A 7,693-nucleotide genomic window follows, 5' to 3' on the forward strand; every position below is an offset into this window, starting at 1 on the left:
ATTGAACATTATCTTTCGACACTGTGATAAGCAATGCTATTTTGTGGCTCTGATACTATACCTCAAGCGTTTAATCCAGACCAGAAGCAAGCAAGAATGAGAGCCCACCATCTTCCAAGATGATGATCTTAAATTTTTGTCGATATTGCTGAGAGAGAAGTGCAAATGGGTCAAAGTTAAATTTCTTAAGCAGTAGTGAGACATTAAAAGAGGTTTTTCAAGTTACCTCACCTTTAATAAAATGAAGTCATCTTAAATAAGAATTTATTAATATTACAGTTAGGTTTAAAAGCTCGAAAAGCAAGCTTTACTTAATAGTTAAATCAAATTGAATCTCAGATTTTATGAGTGATGAAATGACAGTAAAACAGGCCTGGTCAGTAAAGATAATAACTTGATGCAGTACTTTGGATGAAAGTGTTTAAGGGTTCCATGATAAAACTGTAATTTTATACCCCAAAGTGTGTTAATAACATTAAGGAGGTAATAGGCAAAGAGCACCGACAGTGTAATACCCACAGGACCACAGTAATAGAAATAATTTATAATGTATCAGCAGTAAAATCTTTAATGTTATCTCAGTTCAGGGCAGGCACCATATCTAGGGTTTCAGATTACACATGTTCCTTTTGCTGCCCTGGCTATGAGCACAAATGTTAACCTAAAGTAATTAAGGAAATGGTTTCAGAGTGTAGAAACTTTGCACAATTATAGACATAATGGCTGTTCTATTCACTGTTTCAACCCAAGTTCTCTCGTATGTGATTGATGGAACTCATTCCAGAGTGTGTAAGAAAGCATTTCCCAAAATAATCCCGAGTCTCTTTCATTCACTCTTAGTACCCTGGACACTAACCAAAACCAATCCCTAATCTTTAAATAAAGAGATTTTATTTTCCAAAGTTGGAAGAACCAGTTAGTTTTATAGCTACGTAAATATTTTATTTTATTAATCTTGGCTAGGAAGATTTATGGCTCAAAAGTGAGTCTCTCACATTGTGTATGTGGTTTTTTTTGATTATCCTAAAAAGAAGTAATAATACTATCAAAGAGTAAATAATAACACTAGGTGTATTTTACACACTGTAGTGTAGGTGTGTCTTAGCTAATAGTGGCTTTCACTGTAGTGCATAGGAAGGCCAGTTTATGTATGGAACTAACCTGGAAAATGCATACCGTTTCGTAAGACAATAGTTTGGTGCAGAGTTTTAAGGTAATTTATGAGTAGTGTGGGGGAAAGTTGAGATTCAGTTATTATAGTTTTACTGATTTTAAATCGTCATATGGCTCTACAATCTGAAAGGAACCCTGGGTATTCCATATTGGGGCATTTGGACCACTTACAAAGATGCTACATGAATTTATTAATTTAATTTTGTAATAACTGCATCATTGTCATTGTTATAACTGGAATATAACACAGAAAGCAAAGTTTAATTTACTGCTCTGTAGTACCATAGACTCTGGGTAGAGAGCTGAACATGGTGCAAGGCTATCTCACTATACAGCGGATGTCCTTAAGTCCCAGACACAGACTCTGTTGGTCACAATGGGCTGCAGTCTGAAATAACAGGAATTATGCTCTTGTATCAGGCCTGAGCATCTGAGCATGGATGGGCAGAGTGTCACTGCTCAGTATGACTCTTTTATGAATGGTACCCTTGCATTTGGATGGTCCCTGGTGATACCGATGGCTATAACTTAATGTGTGGTAACCTACTAAAGGAGTTTCTAAGAAGTTTTTGAATGGCATTAGGCTGCTTATACTCGTCTTTAGATATGAAACACTGCTTAATTTCTAGCTGAAACTTTCGAAGCCTGTGGACTTTTTCCATAGGCAAAATCAGTTTTGCTCATTGTTTCTCTCATGTATGTTGATTCCAGCGTTGTCTAGACACTTGCCTTAAAACAATGCTGTCCTGCCTCCTTCTTTAACCTTTCTCCCACAAGACATCCAAAAATGTATCAAAGAAGTTAGTAACGTGGGCCACTAAAAAACATAACATTCTACGTTAATGTTAAGACAGTACTGTGTATTTCTAATCTAACTATACATTCAAAAAGGAGAACCTGAAAAAAAATACTGTGTATCCAAAGGAGCAGCAAGTTAGAGGTCACCTCCTTAAGAGGGAGCAGGTTGAAGAAGGAAACTTTTAATTCAGTACTATAGCATCTCTCAGTAGGAATGACCAGTTAGTTCCTCGTTGGACTTGCTTTCTCCCTTCATTGCTTCTAGTCTTTGTTATTGCTTTCTGTCTAACCTTCTGATATATTAAGCTTCGTTCCTGCATATTTAGAAAAGAAAATCTCTGACAGTTCTTAGAAACACCATCTGCATCCCAATTCTGTAGGTGTTTTTCATGTCCTTGTCACTAGAGCTGTGCATATACAGGCAGACAACACAACTCTTGATGCATCTCTTCAGGTGGCCCAGACCGGCTAAGGAAAATTAATAATCTTATCTTCCCAGAGCCCTTAAGTATAAAAATAGCCCAGCTGTTTATTGCTCCGGCTCCGAAGCCCAGGTATATCACAGGAGTGGAAAAAGTGGGTTGTCACTTTTTCCCTGGCTATAGCAGCTTCAAAAGCAACCAAGAATCACAGATTAGAGAGAGAGTGTGACCACACTCTGCCTTCCTCGGGAAGGTTTAAAGCTTCCTCACTTAGACACTTATCAGGTTGGAAGGGGTTGGCAGAAGATAAACTTTCAAAATAAATGGCAAGGAGCCCTGATTATCATCGCTGTCTCCTGCTCCACGTCTGGTCAGCAACGTGTTAAGTGAATTGAAACTAGAGGGTAGGGAGACCGTCACAAACTGGTTATCAGTGGCAGTAAATGGAAGATAATAGCCTCACTGGAGAGTTATGAAATGACTTGTCTTTGAGCTGCCAAAGTGTTTAGTCTCTCTTTTATTATATTCACAGCAGTAATCCGATATGTCCCGACTTCTGTCATCTGTATGTAATGCTTATCAACTCTCTGTCAGTGATTCACCCTCTTGTCAGGGACAATTATTCCTCAAAGTGCCAAGGTTATGACTGAAGCAATATTATGACTAGGAAAAAAAAATAGGAAAGGTGCAGAACACCACAGCGAGTGATCTGGGAGCTGACGCCAAAGTCAAGGGAAAACATTCTTGCTAAAAGGGGACAGAAGGTGGGGACTTTGTTTTCTATGCCCGGGACCCAGGATGATGACTGGGGTGAAGTGGACACCCCCAAAGACATCTTACTAACAGTTTATGACAGTGGCATGTGCCTGCCTCCGGCCGCACAGCTCTGTCATCGTTGCCATTTTACTTTCATTTATGAGAGTGTTCAACTCTAAGCTGGTGAAGATCAGCAGTAGGCAAGCAGAGTGGTCGAGGTCTATTGCTCTGTGTGCTCTCTGCTCTGCCTGGAGATGCAGGCATGCGAAGGGACGGGCAGCAATGCTGAGAAAGCATCGAGGTGGTATAGGCATTAACTGGCATGTTAGGACGTGAATTGAAAGTCACATCTCAGGAAGATCATTTTAAAACTTAAACTAGCGAAATCAGGCAAAACCACTCTTGGGAATATACCCAAGAGATACCCTATCAAATGACAAAAGCATTTGTTCAACTATGTTCATAGCAGCATTATTTGTTATAGCCAGAACCTGGCAACAACCTAGATGTCCTTCAGTAGAAGAATGGATGAAGAAAGTGTGGAATATATACACATTAGAGTACTACTCAGTGGTAAAAAACAATGACTTCTCGAATTTTTCATGCAAATGGATGGAAATAGAAAACACTATCCTGAGTGAGGTATCCCAGACCCAAAAAGAGGAACATGGGATGTACTCACTCATAATTGGTTTCTAGCCACAAATACTGGTCATTGAGTCTATATTCTGTGATCCTAAAGAAGCTAAATAAGAAGGTGAACCCAAAGAAAAACATACAGTTATTATCCTGGATATGGGAAGTAGACAAGATTGCCGGGCAAAAAATTGGGAACTCGGGGGTGGGGTGGGACAGGGGTAAGGGGAGAGGGGGAGAGAAAAGTAAGAAGGGGAGAATGGGGGAATCTTGGGGAAACAGGATGATTGGGAGAAAGGAAGGTTGGTTAGAGGAGCAGGGAATCACATAACTTAATTAAGGGAGCCATCTTAGGGTTGGCAAGAGACTTGAACCTAGAGGGGCTCCCAGGTGCCCAGGGCGATGTCCCCAGTTAGCTCCTTGGGCAGCTGAGGATAGGGAACCTGAAATGACCCTATCCTATAGCCATACTGATGAATATCTTGCATATCACCACAGAATTTGTTCAGAAAGTCCCTTTCAACCCTCACTCGCTGGTTGTCTGGCCACACACAAGCTTCTTTTCAGGCTAGGAGCTTCCTTCCTATACAGGATCAAACTATTCTTGGAATTGACTCTCTCAGTGTGGGTGGAGAGCGAAGGCATAATAAACAGAAATGCCTGCGTAAACCTTATCAGAGGGGTGACAGATGACATAAATGCGACTTGGTTGAATTTCTTAGAGTCTTATTCCCTTAAGGGTAAATACGTCAGCTCTCTTGACACCAGCTAGGTTGGAAGGCCTGAGCTTTGATTTATGTTCCATGGGTGCTGTAAGAACATCAACTGTTGAGTCCTATGAACATACAGGGGGGATGTTGTTAAAGACTGCTGATTCCTTAGTTCACACAATTCTTGATGTGTGGGAGTCTAGTTGGAACCAAGACAATGGCATTTCTTTTTTTAGTTTTGCACAGGGAACAAGGTTTATGCTGTGCTGTTGGCTTACATATTATTTTAAAATTCTTTGAATTGCTTAGGTTTTCATGTCATATGCTTGCACAACTGATGGAGAATTCATAGACAAATACAAGATGTGTGCTTAGCTGGGCATCATAGTATCATGTTTAGAATACTTAACTGATACCACATGGGCCTGTGATCATCACAGCACATACTTCCCTTATGGTTGAAGCAGACCCTTTTAGGCTTGATGCTGGACTCAGGTACAATATGAAATTACTGACAAAGGCTTGTGGTCCAGGTAGAGTCCAGTAACTTAATTGCTAGTTGGGGCTATTTGAAAGATTGTTGATAATACTCTTGCCTAAAATCCTTCCATTTAAACTTGTCTGGCTGTGTTGGGCACATCTGGATGATCATCAGCCCCACCTGGAGAGAAAATACAATTCCATGGTATATAATTTATGTCTGCCTTTAATGTCAAGTCTTAACCTTAGGCTTGCTTGTATTCATGTGTTTGTTTTCTCGTGATATTTGCACAAGAGTTTTGGTTAAAGATTATACCACCAACTTCTCATAACTTTTTTTTTATTTTTTCCATGCATACAAATTTTGGCTATGATCTTTATTTTAACAAAAATACATTTTAAATTTTGTATCAAGCCTGGGAATTTAATTGGTTTGTGGAAAAATTCTGTGAAACATTTTGGAATGTCAATATTTCATGCCAGTGATTCATTTAGTAGGTTTTATTTTTCAATTAGGGACATAATGTGGAATTTTATAAAAAAAAATCTATTTGTCATATGTCAAGATTGACACAAATAATTTTACTTTTACAATTGTGACTTATTTAACTTGAATCTCTAATTTTGAGTCAATCTCACATTTACCTAATGAGCTCTAATTAATAATTTTACATGAATTTAAAAGAAAAATCTATTTTAGAAATTTTGAACAGTGGCCTATATAATGAATGCTAGGGTTGTGTTAGGAAGAGATGGGCAGACTCTTCTTTGTTTAGGATCCAGATACATTACTGACAGCCGGCTGTAGTGTATAATTGAAAGGTTTAAAGAAGTTGAGCATTACGGCTGAACTTCAGGCTTTTAAATAATCTTAAATTAAATCATTAAATCATTAATTTTTTTCCACGACCTTTTTTTTTTTTTTTGAGACAGGTTTTCTCTATGTAACACTGCTGGTTCTATTGGAACTCACTATGCGACGAGGTTGGCCTGGGACTTACAGAGATCCACCTGCCTCTGCCTCCTGAGTACTGGGATTAAAGCCATCCTGGCCAAAACAAAAAACAAAAACAAAAACAAAAGTTTGTTTGCTTGTTTGTTTGTTTATTTATTTATTTAGGTTTTTCAAGACAGGTTAGTTCTGGCTGTCCTGAAACTTACTCTGTATATTAGGCTGGTCTCATATTTCTTTTAATTTTGATGAAAAGTTGGCATTTGTAGTTAGCACAACAATTTTTATAGTATTGGCATTTTTTTATTGGTTCAGATAAAATTAGACATGGTTGTTTCTTATAATAAAATGTTTGCAGTACTAGGGATCATAAGATTATATTCCATGGTACATTGTGTTTTGCAAACTTCCTATTCACACCATCTTTCCTATTCACACCAATATCCCTATTCACACCAGCCTTCCTATTCACACCGTTCTTCCTATCACTGGTATTTATTTTGTCTTAGTCTACACTATGCTATTCTGTATGAAGAGGAAGATAATTTATCATGCTAATGATCAGAGTTTGAGGTGGATGGTAATAAGCCCTTCTAGATAACCTTGTTGACCTGGGATGAACTAGACTAAGGTTTCCTGCCTCCAAACCTATCCTAAATTCTATCTGGAATAATATGAATGACTAGTTATCAAATAAACCTCCAAGGAACTAGTGTTGTAAGGTGGAGACAATGCTTAAAGCATATCTGCAGCCTCATGTCTGCCTGCTCATAGGAAATCCACGAGCATTGGAGAAAACTTTCTTATTTTCTAATGAGCTCCTTGGGTACAATATTGTTGAAATTGATTTCAATTTTTTTTTCAAATTAATACAGTTCTAATACTACTTGTAAAATTAAGAGTTCTCTTGTTTTCTATATGATTTGAGTGATCAAATATGCAAATTCAGAGGTTTGAATCTTGTATCTTGTAGATGCTTGTGTTACTGTAAAGAGACTTTTAGTGATTTAGGGTCATAGATAGTGATGCACAAATATCTTCATGTTAAGTGTTCATCTTTCAGCAAAAACAATACACACAGTATGCAACATAATCAAAATACTGTGTAGTCATTTTCCTCTTGATAAAGCTTGGAATTTTAGAAACAGCTGAGTCATGATAAAGACTATAATATATCATTTAATACTTTATTAGCTTTTAATTTATAATAAAATATACTTTCAGGGATAGTTGAGAGTATTAATTTTCAATTGTGGAAAATCTATGTATTTTCTAAAGTAAAACATTTAAGCTGACTTTAAAATGTATAATTTTTAACAGCATAATGCCCTTAAATATAAAATATGAAATTTAAAATGGAGAAACAGATTATGGGATATATTAGAGGAAATTAGCTTTAATGCTCTACTACTTTTTAAAAAGTTAATTAGAAAACAATTAGAAAAGTTTATTACTTTATGTGTATTTGTGCTGTCCTTGAATGCATATCTGTGTGCCACATGTGTTCAATGCCTATGAAAGCCAGCAAAAGTTATGATCTTCTCAAACTGGAGATAGACAGTTGTGAACTTCCATGTGGTTTGTGAAAATCAAATTCTGGTTTCCCGGAAGAGAAGCCTGTGCTCTTAACCACTGAGCCATGTCTTTGGACCCTTTAGCTCTTTTCTCAACACACACACACACACACACACACACACACACACACACACAGAGAGAGAGAGAGAGAGAGAGAGAGAGAGAGAGAGAGAGAGAGAGAGAGAGAGAGA

This window comes from Alexandromys fortis, unplaced genomic scaffold (genome assembly GCF_014885135.2).
Source record: "Alexandromys fortis isolate MF-2015 unplaced genomic scaffold, M_Fortis_MF-2015_v1.1 scaffold_67, whole genome shotgun sequence".
Classification (NCBI taxonomy): domain Eukaryota; kingdom Metazoa; phylum Chordata; class Mammalia; order Rodentia; family Cricetidae; genus Alexandromys; species Alexandromys fortis.